Raw genomic sequence first — 14,781 nt, 5'->3', positions numbered from 1 at the left:
GATTAGCTTCAATTTAATTGAGTACTAAAGTCTGGACTAAGTCTAATTGAATTAGATTCATTAGATCAAATCTGATTAAGTTATGGGATGACCTAATCGCTAAGGGAGAATTAATCCTGATTTGATCAGGACTATGGCTCAGTTAATTCTTTGATTTGATCAAGATTAATTAAGGCTATAAGGTCTAATTAGATTAGGTTCATCATGTTCATTTGGGCCTAATCTAATTTGGATTGGGTTAAATCTAATTGGATAAGTTCAAGAGTCCAATAAAATTGGACTACCTCCCTAGCACCACCTAAACTCTTCACGCCATGTTTCTCTTCCTAAATTTGATTTAGCATGAGAAAACATCATGCTATAGCCTCTAGTTGTCGCCCTTGATGGATAGGATAGGATGGTTAAGGAAAATTCAAAAGGTGTTTGAATTTGACCTAAAGACTAATCCTTATCTATTCATCCTAGTCGGCCCTTGTGAAGTGCTTGGTTTATGCGACAATAAGAAATAATTTCTGATTGTTTTCCATGCCAAAAACCTATGATCGGCCCTTCTTTCATCTGACTTTGGATAGGGATAATAGGCATTAGAGTTTAAATTCGAAAGAAGTTTGAATTCAAACTCAAACAGTTCCTTATCTCATCCTTATCTTTTATGATCGGTAACAATTAAAAGGATTTTGTTTTTGTGTGCCGATCCTAAGAGAGAAATTCTACCATGAGATCCTAGAAATGAGAGGGGTTGAACCTTAGTTTGGGGGTGTGAGATCTAGGGTGGGTTGCCATCCTTTGGGTGAGAGCTTAGAAGAGAACCGTCTATTCTTTGGTGAGTGTACTAGCCCTAAGCATTAGAGTTTTTTGGAAGAGAGAGTTAAGATCAGAGAAAAGTTTATTTTCTCTAATTTTCTTCTAATGATAGCAACCTCCGTCGATCTATTTTCAACCTCGAAAGGATCCGAGATGATTTCAGAAGAAGATCAAATCAGATCAGCCACCAGGAGTGATCTTCACGCGATCTAGCAGTTTTGAAAAATCAGATTGGTACGAGGACTGTTGGATTTGTGCCCTACAAGCCAATCATTGGCTGACACATTATATATTTCTAAAGCCTAAATTTATACTTGTAATACTTTCATTATAAATAAAAGACTTTTTCTTTCCAATCATGCTTATGTATCTATGATTTGTCTTAGAAATTAACAAGATGATTTTTGTATAGTCTTAAAGAGTTAAGAATTTGAGATATATATTAATTAGTGGTTAATTTTAAATGCTCCGATCAAGGAATCATCACGAAGGACAATGATCAATCCATTTGAGATCGATGCATGGTTCACCTCCCTTGGAAAGATGAGTCTTGGGTCTATAGTGTAGAGACACTGAGGTGAAGGTGCAGGTGGTTGTTAAAGAACAACTTGCACTGAGCGTGACCAACACGAGAACCACATGGATGTCTACTCACTCGTCAGTGGTCTTCTCGATGCTGCAGTGGTATGAGTGATCTTTTATCCTGTGGTGATATTGGCTATTCACAGTGAGGCTATTGAGTTTGACTGTATTATTTTTTGATCCCTAGCCATTCGGGTCCTTGTTGTGTATGTTGGCTTCAGTAGGTTCAGGTTCGCTGTTTGGAGTAGGATGCACCTAGATAAAATTTATCGATCTTGGTAGAAAAAGAGAAGTCCTATGTGATTTGCGAGATTGAGTTCAAAATATCTTTGGCCAAAGCAAGTATGAATACTAGAAAAAATTTTCATGGGATTCACAAATGAACTCGAGTCGAGCCAATCTTACATAAGACTAATGATGGGGTTGGACGAGTTCTCCATGACCTCCATCAAGTCGGGACTCACGATAGAAGGACTAAATCATATAATAACTGTACCTAACAGTTCATATTTTTATTCTACTGAGTCTTCACTATATACTGCTAGGTGTTACTGGTGGATTGTGAGACTCATCGGCATCATTTAATGATCGATGGCCCTCGAAGGTAGAATTAAAATATTTCAATCCATCAAAAAGAGTTTCGATGATATTATGATAGAGATCACAATATATCTCACTACTAGATAGAATAAATCTATGGGGTCACACATTAAGGGATTTAATCTCGAATTTGCAATTGGCTTATGAAGTTTCAATTGGTTAAGGTTTATTTGAAACTCTATTAGGTTTATGAGAATCATGCTAGCACATGGTTAAACCTAATTCTTCTCGAGACTTTGATTTGATTAAGTCCATAGCCTTGAATCTAACCTAAATTCATTTGGGTTTAATTGGGCTCTTAATTATAAGTCTAAGAGGATTTAATTAAGTCAATTAGTTGGCATAATTATCTTAACATTATCTCTTCCATATCTCCTAATTATCTCTAAGTATGCATGTGGAATAGATGAAAGAATGGGTGGTATAATTTTTTTTTTAAAATTATGAGCATCATATCCTAGAGGGGCCCACCCCCTCTTATGTGTCATGGCATGAAGGAGAGAGGATGGGGTCATGCCCCATCTCTTATGGCTGGAGATCCCTTTGTGGGGCACCAAGAGTTGGCGTCCCAACCACCTGACATGTATTTAGAGATGGCTATTGTATATACTTAAAAGGATGATTAATTACCTTTTATATCTGATTTTATTTGGCATAAATCATATTTAAAAGGTAGAAGATTCTTATGAGATAAGGATCTACCTTTTTAAGATGAAGGGTTCCTAATATGTATCAGGGCTTATTCTATTTAAAGGAGGTCTCTAGGATTTCTTAGTATTGATTTTTCATCAAGAAAATCTTTCTCTCTCCATCTCCATCCCTCTCCTCTCATATTCTTTCTTTCATGTCCAAAGATTGGGTGTTCTCTCTTTCACACGCCTAGAAGGAGTTCTGTGACTTAGAGATCAAGGATCGAGGAGAAGAAGAAGAAGGCTGCAGATCAAGAGTTGATCTCTCAGTTAAGATCAAAAGAGTTGATCAGAGTCCTCAAGTCAAGATTTTTCTTGAGAAGAAGAATCTTCTACGAGAAGAAAATTTGAGATTAATCTCGATGGATATCCGTAGAGGTCGGAACATGTGCGGCTCATCTTCTACGAATCCGAGATCATCTGAAGTGGTGAATTTCTACCCTGCAAAGGTAATGAGATATGATCTCATATTTTTCTTAAATTTTAGATTAATTATATGTGCTTTCTTCTGGCTTGGTAGGTTTAGATCTGGTATCTTGCATGTGGGGTTAAAGGGTTTAATCCGATTTATTTTTCGCTGTATGTTTTCAAAATTTTAAAATCTACACATGCTGCCTACCCTATTTTCTATCATGGTATCAGAGCCAGATTTTTTGAAAAACATATGATCTGATTTTTAGGTTAGATCTAAAAGTTTTAATGATTTAAAATCAATTTTGTGCTGATATAAGGTTGTCTGGTATAGGTTTACCCCTATACTGCAAAGATTGTCCTAGCACGAGATTGATTGATTTTGAAAATTATTTTTAAAATAATTAAATTAAATCTTTTAGATCTAAAAATTAACATATATGATATTTATTTTTGATTTAGATCTGAAATTAGAATGATTAAAAGTTCACATCAAACTGGTATAAGGTTGTCCTGATATAGGGTTTACCCCCTATATTGTAAAGGTTGTCCTAGTTTGATGTGAATCAATTTTTAAAAGATACTTTCAAAATATTTTAATTATTATTTTAGATCTAATTTTATATATATTTGATATGTGTAAATTTAGTTTTAGATCTGAAATTAATATATTTATGATGCATATTTAATTTAGATCTAAAACTACATATATTCGATATATGAAACTAGGTTTAGATCTGAAACAGTTTCAAGATCATAAGCCATTAATAGCATGTAATGAAATATAATCTAAAATCATTTTTAGATCTAAAATTAAGTTGTTGTATGTGGGTATGGGTTGAACAAATTAGGTCTAAGTAATCAAACTATAATTAGGGTCTAATTGATTAGATCAGGCTAAAACTATTTTTGATTTTGAGTAGTTGATTGAACCTAATCGATGGATGATTGGATTAGATCAAAGGGGTTCAAAGTCGACTTTAGTTGTAGTTGTCGCATCGATTCACATTTTGATGTGAGTTGATTGACTCAAGACCAAAATTTGCTCAGTGGCTCGGCCCATTTCAATAGGTTAATCTAATCGATTCTAATCGACCAATTTGGTGTCTAAGGTAAGTATTTAGATGGTGGTTATTTAATTGATTTCGTTGTCTAATCTGATCAATTTTGATTGGTGTCTAAGGAAAGCAACGGGGACCCCCACTCATCTTAACTTACCTGCCATATTGGAGATTTAGTTTCGTATTAGGTTACTTGTTGACTCGAGTTCACCCATGCCAGCTAGGCTGGTTAGACATATTGATGTGCTAATCTAATTTAATCAGTTGGATGTCAGATCTACTGATTTGAAGAGATCTAAATCCAAATCTTCTTATTAAATATTAAGTCTAGAGGTCTTCCATCGTTGTAGAGATGCGGTGCCTTCCTGGATTAATCATTCTCGACTGATTATAGTGGTTCGGTTGCATCGAAAAGGTACAATCACTCTATTGACATATGATGTCTCGGGGTAGAGATGGGTTGGGCCAATAATGTTAGGTGAGGGTCTCAATGATGCTTTGCACCGCTGGTGAATGATAGGTGTGACTTAACTAAGGAATGTGCCAATAACTATTAGGTGAGGCCACAGGACTTAGAGACCTAGCCGCTGCATCTTGCTTAGTGAAGCAATGGATAAAGTGTTGTCCACTCATCGATCTGTACTCACCAATAACTGTTAGGTGAGGTGTGTATAGATTAATGAGACTGAGTACCCACTTGAAATCGATCGCGTATCGATTTTGTTTCTCCACCTGAGGAGTGTGAGAGATTTGAGAAAATAGTGAGAGTTTTTTGTTTATTTTTAAAGTTCTAAAATAAATAATATTATAAGTATAAAATCTAATTAAAAACTATTCTCTCTGCAGATAACCATATCGAGTTCAAACCCTTAGCCTGAATCTTCGATACAAATAGGTTGACCGGCATCAATTACAAAGACTGGCTCGAAATTTGAGAATCGTTCTCAATTCTAAAAGCTCACCCATGTCCTCGATCAGGAAGCACTGAGTTACCTGCTCGCCCATCCGCTGATCAACGAGCTACACTTGAGAAGTGGATGGACGAAGATAACAAAGCAAAGTGCTACATCTTAGCATCCATGTCCAATGATCTTCAGCAACAGCACAAAGACATGAGGACTGCCAAAGAAATGCTAGTTCACCTGCAAGAGTTGTATGGTGAATAGAGTCGCACAACTCATTTTGAAGTCTCGAAGACTTTTCAGAGCAAAGATGCATGATGGACAGGCCGTCGGTGATCATTATTTGAAATGATCAAGGACATAGAGGAGCTTCAGAAGCTCGGTATGAACATGGAGAAGGAACTACAGGTGGATCTGATCCTCCAGTCTCTTCTTAACTCATATGGATAGTTCATTATAAACTACCATATGAATAAGATTGATGCTACTTTGTCAGAGTTATTGAATATGCTGGTGACTGCAGAGGGTACCTTGAAAAGTTCAAGGGGCACAGTTCTGCTGTGGAGTGGGCTTCCTCCAAAAGAAAGTCTTCTTTCAAGAAGAAGAAAAAGCCCACAAAGAAGTAAAAGAACAAGGCCAAGCCCAAGAAATAGGTTTCGAAGAAGGCGACGATAAAGAAAAATATTTTCATTGCAATGTCGAAGGCCACTAGAGAAGGAACTGTCCGGCCTACCTAGCAACTGTGAAGAACAGAAAAAGGATGGGCCTTCTAAGGTGCGTCTGAATTGCTTATTATAGAAACTAACCTAACGATTTCCTCTTCTTCTGTTGGGTTCTTGATTCTGGTTCAAGTACTCATTTGTACACTTCAATGCAGGGTCTTGAAGAAGTTAGGGGCTGAGGGAAGGCAGATCACTCTTTGAGTCGGCAATAGAGCAAGGTTGCTCCTGTGGCATTGGAACCTACCCTCTACGACTACCATTAGGATTTATTTTATTTTTGAAAGACTGTTACTTTATACCTGTAGCCAGTAGAAATTTGATTTCTATCTCTATGCTGGCATAGGATAATTATAATTTTTATTTCAATAAAGATATGTGTTCTATTTATTTTAGAAATAAACTTGTGGCACGTGCTTTCTTGATTGACGGTCTTTACCATTTGCATACGATGCAAGTGTAAACATTAATGAGCAAATTGTGAATGCCATAGGGTCTAAGAGATCTAGAGATAGGATCAGCCAAAAGTATCTATGGCACCTTAGGCTAGCCATATTGGAGAGGACAGACTCAACAAACTGGAGAAAGATGGTCTTCTTGGACCATTGACTTTCGATCTTATCCAGTCTGTGAATCATGTCTTCAAGAAAAAATGGCCAAGCTGCCTTTTGTGGGATAAGGAGAAAGGCCACTGAGATATTAGCCCTGGTACATACTGACGTATGTGGTCATTTGATGTAGAAGCCAGGGTGGCTATATCTACTTCATAATCTTTACCGATGATTATTCACGATATGGTTTTGTGTATCTGATGCACCAAAAGTCTGAAGCCTTTGAAAAGTTCATAGAATTCAAATATGAAGTAGAAAAACAGACGAAAAATCTATAAAGGTTCTTCGATCAGAATGAGGAGGAGAATATCTTAGTGGAAAATTTGGGTCTATCTCAAGAAAAATGCATAGTCTCACAATGGACACCTCCAGGATACCTCAACTCAATGGGATATCCGAGAGGAGGAATCGAACCCTATTGATATGGTTCGGTCCATGATGAGCTTCACAGATCTTCCTGACTTTCTTTGGAGACATGCTTTGCTGTCTGTGATTATCTCTTGAATTGAGTTCTCTCTAAATCCGTTCCTACCACACCATATGAGTTATGGCATGGTAAGAAACCAACTCTTGGGTATCTCAAGATTTGGAGATGTTCGGCCCATGTCAAGAGACAGCAGGGGACAAGTTAGAGGCTAGGTCCTTTAGGGCTCATTTTATAGGTATCTTAAGAAACATGGGATACTACTTCTATATTTCTGAGGATCACAATGTGATTGTGAGCCATCATGTCATTTTCTAAAAAAAGAGTTTATCCAAGATGGAGGCAGTGGGAGAAAGATTGAGCTCGAAGAAAAAGTCTCTGAAGAGCATCGAGTCGAGAACTGAACCCAATAATGAGCAGTAGATGGATACCTCATCCACCTCGTAGATCAAGTAGGATCTCCATCCTACTGAAAGATACTTAGGTATTCTTACAGAAATTTAGAAGAACTTTCTTGTGGAGATAGGGATATTAGGAATGATCCAAACCTACGATGAGGTAATATTAGATGTAGACTTCGAGAAATGGATGGAAGCAATGAAGTTAGAAATTGACTCCATACATTCCAACCAGATTTGGTCTTAGTAGATCCACCTGAAGATATTGTACCTATTGGGTATAAATAGATTTATAAAAGAAAATTGGATCGGATGGTAAGGTAGAGACCTATAAGCAAGGGTAGTTGCGAAAGGTTATAGTCAATGCGAAGGCATCAACTATCATGAAACTTTTCTCCCGTAGCCATGTTGAAATCCATCCATACTCTGGTTGCTATAGCAGTATTTCATGATTATGAAATTTGACAGATGGATATGAAAACTGCTTTCCTAAATGGATATCTTGAGAAGATATCTATATGAAGCAGCTCTGAATTTCATATCCAGTGATAGTGATACAAGGTCTGCAAGCTGCAAAGGTCCATATATGGACTCAAGCAAGCATCTCAGAGTTGGAACACTCGCTTCAATGATATGATCAAAATATTTGATTTCATCAAAAATGAGGAGAGCCATGTGTGTATAAAAAGATCAATGGGAGTGCTGTGCATCCTCGTATTGTACGTGGATGACATCCTCTTGATTTGGAATGATATTTCCATGCTGACATCGATCAAAGTATGGTTGTCAAAAGAGTTCGCTATGAAAGATCTAGGAGAAGCTTCCTACATTCTTGATATAAAAGTCTATAGAGATAGATCTAAGAGAATGATAGGACTCTCACAGCATATGTACATAGAAGAGGTGCTAAGAGATTCAGCATGAAAAACTCCAAGAGGGATCTTTTGCCCCTTAGACATGGCATTCATCTCTCCAAGAAGATGTATCCAGAGACACCTAAGGAGATCTAGTGTATGAGCAAGATCCCTTATGCTTCGGCAATAGGGAGTCTCATGTATGCCATGTTATGTACACGTCCTGATATAGCACTTGTCATGAGTGTCACGAGCAGATATCAGGCAAATCCAGATGAAGAACACTAGATTATTGTTAAAAATATCCTTAAGTACTTGAGAAGGACTAAGAATTTAATGTTGGTCTTTGGTGGAGGATCGGAGCTGAAAGTTGAGGGATATACCGATTCAGACTTTATGGCTGATGTCGATGATAGAAAGTCTACATCGGAGTGTATCTTCTTGTGTAATGATGGTGTGGTTAGCTAGAAGAGTTTCAAACAGCCAATCATTGCAGATTCGACCATGAAAGCTAAGTACATCATCACCTCTGAAGTTGCTAAGGCAGCTTTTTGGTTCAAGAAGTTCATTGCAAGTGGGTGTCATGCCATCAGATGCCATTGCACTGTACTGTGACAACAACGGTGCCATATCCTTGCTAAGAGTTCAGGTCTCATCAGAAGTCCAAATATATAGAGCGTGATTTCACATCATACACAATACCTTGAGAAAAAGTTCATCGAGGTGTAGAGAGTTGACTCACACTAAATGTAGCGACCCGCTAACCAAGCCTCTCACCAACAAAAGACGAAGCTCACCTTGAGAAGATGGGTCTAAGGTATATGGTCAATTGGCTTTAGGTCAATGAGAGTTTGTTGGATTTGTGCCCTAGAAGTCAATTGTTGGCTGACACATTATATATTTTAGGACTAAATTTGTACCTGTAATACTTTCATTATAAATAAAGGACTTTTTCTTTCCAATCATGCTTATGTGTCCATGATTTGTCCTAAAAATTAACAAAATAATTTTTGTATATTTTAAAGAGTTAAAAATTTGAGACATATATTAATTAGTAGTTAATTTCTAAATACTTCGATCAAGGATCATCACAGAGGACAGTGATCAATCCATTTGAATTGATGCACGGTTCACCACCCTTGTGGGCAGATGAGTCTTGGGTCTGCAGTGTAGAGACACTGGGGTGAAGGGTAGGTGGTTGTTAGAGAACAACTTACACTGAGCGTGACCAACACGAGAACCACATAGATATCTACTCACTCATCAGTGGTCTTCTCGATGCTGCAGTGATATGAGTGTCTTTTGACTGCGTGATATTGGCTATTCACAGTAAGGCTACTAAGTTTGACTGCATATTTTTTGGTCCCTAGCCATTCAAATCCTTGCTGTGTATGTTGGCTTAGTAGGTTCAGGTTCACTGTTTGGAGTAGAATGCATCTAGATGGAATTTATCGACCTTGGTAGAAAAGAGAAGTCCTATATGATTTGCGAGATTGAGTTCAGAAAGTCTTTGGCCAAAGCAAGTATGAATACTGAAAAAGAGTTTTCATGGGATTCACAAATGAACTCGAGTCGAGCCAATCTTACATAAGACTGACGATGGGGTTTGACAAGTTCTCCATGACCTCCATCAATTGAGACTCATGATAGAAGGACTAAATCATATGATAACTGCACTAGGAGTTCTATTTTTATTCTACTGAATCACCACTACATACTGCTAGGTGTCACTAGTGGATTGTGAGACTCATCGGGTGTATCTTAATGATCGATGGCCCTCGAAAGATAGAATTGAAAAATTCCAATCCATCAAAAAGAGTTTCGATGATATTGTGATAGAGATCATAATATATCTCACTACAGATAGAATAAACTATGGGGTCACACATTAAGAGATTTAATCTCGAATTTACCAATTGGTTTATGAAGTTCCAATTGGTTAAGTTTATTTGAAACTCTATTAGGTTTATGAGAATCATGCTAGCACATGGTTAAACCTAATTCTTCTCGAACTTTGATTTGATCAAGTCCATAGCCTTGAACCTAATCTAAATTTATTTGGATTTAATTGGGCTCTTAATTATAAGTCCAAGAGATTTAATTAAGTCAATTAGTTGGCATAATTTTTCTAACATTATCTCTTCTATATCTCCTAATTATCTCTAAGTATGCATGTGGAATAGATGGAAGCATGGTGGCGTAATTTTTTTTTTTGAAATTATTGAGTGCCATATCCTAGAGGGCTCACCCCTCTTATGTGTCATGGCGTGAAGGAGAGAGGGTGGGATCCATGCTCCATCTCTTATGGCTGGAGATTCCTTTGTGGGGTGCCAAGAGTTGGCGTCCCAACCACCTGACATGTATTTCATGGATGGCTATTGTATATGCTTAAAAAGGCTGATTAATTATCTTTTATATCTGATTTTATTGGCATAAATCATATTTAAAAATAGAGGATTCTTATGAGATAAGGATCTACTTTTTAAGATGACAGGGTTCCTAATATGTGTCAGGGCTTATGTCTATTTAAAGGAAGGTCTCTAGGGTTTCTTAGTATTGATTTTTCATCAAAAAATCTTCCTCTCTCCATCTCCATACCTCCTCTCTCTCATATTCTTTTTTTCTTGCCCAAAGGTTGGGTGTTCTCTCTTCCACATGCTAGAAGGAGTTCTGGTGACTTAGAGATCAAGGATCGAGGAGAAGAAGAAGGCTGCAGATCAAGAAGTTGATCTCTCAGTTAAAATCAAAAGAGTTGATCAGAGTCCTCAAGCCAAGATTTTTTTGAGAAGAAGAATCTTCTATGAGAAGAAAAGTTTGAGATTGATCTCGATGGATATCCGTAGAGGCCGGACACATGTGTGGCTCCATCTTCTATGCATCCGAGATTATCTGAAGCGGTGAATTTCTATCCGTGCAAAGATAATGAGATATGATCTTATATTTTTCTTAAATTCTAGATTAATTATATGTGCTTTCTTCTGGGCTTGGATAGGTTTAGATCTGATATCTTCATGTGGGATTAAAGGTTTTATCCGATTTATTTCTGCATATTTTTTAAATTTTAAAATCTACACATGCTGCCTACCCTGTTTTCTATCGATGTTACAAGTGTTGAATGAATCCTTGACACTCCCAACAATGTTGAAAGGCACAAGACTAGTTGTGCCATCTTCAACACTCGGATGATGGAAGGGGCGTTGGTCATTGATCATATATTCTATATGATCAAACAGATAGAGCGCCTGAGCAAGTTTAGCTTTTCATTGTACGAACAGCTTGGGAAGGATGCGATACTGAATTTTTGCTCAAGTCTTACCTCCTCTTTGTCAATCATTATAGAATGATGAAGCCTACAGTCAACTACCATGGTTTGTTAGGATTATTGTAGACTTTTGAGAAGGATCACCAACTCTACAAGGAGATGGTGAATGTAGTGGGGGATCTTTTTCGATGGTGCATCATCCCTTGAAGAAAGGGATAAAGAAAAATAAAAATAAAAAGATGTAGCATGCTGGGGGTCAAACCAAGAAGTTCAAGTTGACCAGAGTCAAGCAAGTGCTTCTACTGTAAGAAGTGGATCACTGATAGAGGAATTATCCTCAGTATATTGTCTCTCTTGATTAAATAGGCTGAATAAGAAGAAGCAAGCGATTGCTGGACAAGATAATTATATATAACACCTTGCAACTTCTTATTTATGATACTATGACCTGGGTATTAGATACTAGTAGTCCTATTAACATTTGTAATTCATTGCAGGGACTTTAAGTCGTAGAAGATTTGAAGACAGTTAGAGATTCCTGAATGTTGGAGATAGAAGATCAGTTCCGATTCTAGCTTTAAGAATTATGAAGTGGTATTCAATTCTCATGTTGTTGTTCTTAGTAATTGTCACTTTTATTTAGTTTCTTATTGAATATAATTTCTGTAGGTTTTTGACCAAGAACAGTTATGAAATTTTAATAAAAAAAATTCTTGTGATATCATTTTGAATGGTGTTATTGTGATAAATGAATAATTAAACAATGATCTTTATATTGTATCATGGCCTAATGTAATGTACACGTCAAATAAATTCTTGGATAGATAATGTCTCGAATACCTACTTTTGGCATTATAGGCTAGGTCATATTAACAAGAATAAAGTGAATAGGTTGACTCAAGAGAGAATTTTGAAGTTAATGATTATGAATTATTGCCAATTTGTAAGACTTGTTTACTTAGGAAGATGATAAGTCATCTTTTACTAAAAAAATGATCGAGCCAGTGAAGTTCTAGCCTCGTACATATTGATGTATGTGGACCTATGAACACAAGTGTCAGAGATGGATATTACTACTTCATTACATTCATTGATGACCTATTTAGGTATGTGTATTTCTACTTGATGAAATACAAATCTGAATTATTTGAAATATTCAAATGGTTCGTAATGAGGTAGAGAAACAAACTGAGAAGAGTATTAAAACTCTTCTGTTGATCGAGGAGGTGAATACCTCTCCAGTGAATTTTAACATATCTAGGAGAGAATGAGATTCTCTCACAATGGATCCCTCTTGGACACCACAACACAATGTGTGTCTGAAAGGAGGAATCAAACACTATTAATATAGTTCGATCCATGATGGGCTTTGCTAGTCTACCGAACTCTTTTTGGGGATATACACTCGAGTCGGCTTGTTATGTACTTAATAGAGTTTCGAGTAAGTCTATAAATAAAACACATATGAGATATGGATAGGATGTAAGCCAATACTCTCACACCTTAGGGTTTGGGGGTATCTAACTTATGTCAAACATTTAATAACAGACAAGCTCGAACCTAGGTCTGATAAATATCTTTTCATTGGGTATCCAAAAAAAATTAAGGGGTATTATTTCTACCTTACTGATGAAGAAAGGTATTCGTCAGCTTTAAAATAATTTTTTTAGAAAAAAATTCCTTGGAGAAGGAACTAATGCCTTAAAAGTTGAACTTTATGAAGTTCGATAGGTAGAAGAATCGACATAATCTAATGAACCTACAGAACTAGAGTTGATTAGATCAAATCCTGAGCACATTGTAGATGCACCATTAAAGAGATCCGATAGAGTACTGCATTAGCTGGATAGATACTATGATTTCTTGATCTGAGATGGTGATCCTATTGAACTCGATGAGAATAATGAGGATTCGATCACCTATATGGATGCAATGCAGAGATCCAACTCTGATAAATGGCTTGAGGCCATGAGTCTGAAATGGAGTCTGTGAAGGTTAAGATATATGAATATTAGTTGATCCACCTAAATAGATAAAATCCATAGGGTGTAAGCAGATTTTCAAAAAAAAGGGGCACAAAAGGAAAGATGGAAATCTATAAAATCATCTGATTGTCAAGGGATATTGTCAACATTATGGTATTGACTATGATGAGATATTTTCTCCTATGAATATTCAAATCTATTCAGATTATGCTTACAATAGCAGCACATCTGGACTATAAAATCTGACAAATCGATATGAAAATCACTTTCCTAAATGGAGAGCTAGAAGAAAAGTGTATATGACATAACCTGAAGGATTCACTTCCACAGATGAGTCTAAGGTGTGCAAGCTTTAAAGATCTATTTATGAATTAAAGTAGGCATCTAAAATTGGAACAATATTTTGATAAAGTGATCAGAATGTATGGTTTGTTAGGAACGGAGAAAAATCCTATATCTACAAATGAGTAAATAGTTCTATAGTTATATTTCTTATTTTATACATGAATGATATTCACTACAAGAAAATAGAGTTTTTGCAACGAATTTATTTATGATGAAAATATTTTCATCATTAATAAGGATATTTACGATAAAAATTATTTTCATCGCTAATAAAGAAAAATTTATGATGAAAATTATTTTTCATCACAAATAGCTCCATATTTGTGATGAAAAAAAATTTATTATAAATACCTATTATTTGCAACGTAAATAATCATCATAAATAATAAAATATTTATTTTAATTTTATATTTTCAAATATTCATAATAAAAATATTTTTATCATAATAATGTTAGTATTTATGATGAAAACATATTTTTCATCAAAAATAGATATTATTTAAGATAAAAAAAATTTATCACTAATATTTGAAAAAAATAAAAAATTTAAAAAATATATATTATTTATGATAAAATATTACATCATAAATAATAAGTATTACGATGAAAACTAAACTTCATCATAAATAATAATTATTTATGATGAAAAATTTTTATCATGAATATTTGAAAAAAATTAAAAATTTAAAAATTTAAAAATTACAGATTATTTGTGATGAAGAGGTTACGTCCAAATACTAGAGTTTTGGCGATGAAAAAATTTTTCATCATAAATGCATAAATATTTACGATAAAAATTTTCATCACTAATAGGTAAAAAATATCAAAAAATTAAAAATTTACAAACTACAGATTATTAGTGATAAATTATTACATCGTAAATACTTGAGTATTTACGATGAAAATTAGCTTTCCGTCATAAATAATCTACTACTTAGATGAATAATTTTCATTTAATATTTAAAAAAAAATTTAAAATTTAAAAATTATAGATTATTTATGATAAAATATTACATCATAAATAATAAATATTTATGATGAAAATAACTTTTCATCACAATATTAATTATTTACAATGAAAATTTTCATTGCTAATAGATGAAAAAATTAAAAAATTTTAAAAAAAAACTACAG

Source organism: Elaeis guineensis, chromosome 4, assembly GCF_000442705.2.
Source record: "Elaeis guineensis isolate ETL-2024a chromosome 4, EG11, whole genome shotgun sequence".
In the NCBI taxonomy this organism is placed as follows: domain Eukaryota; kingdom Viridiplantae; phylum Streptophyta; class Magnoliopsida; order Arecales; family Arecaceae; genus Elaeis; species Elaeis guineensis.
This window is presented reverse-complemented; position numbering follows the sequence as displayed.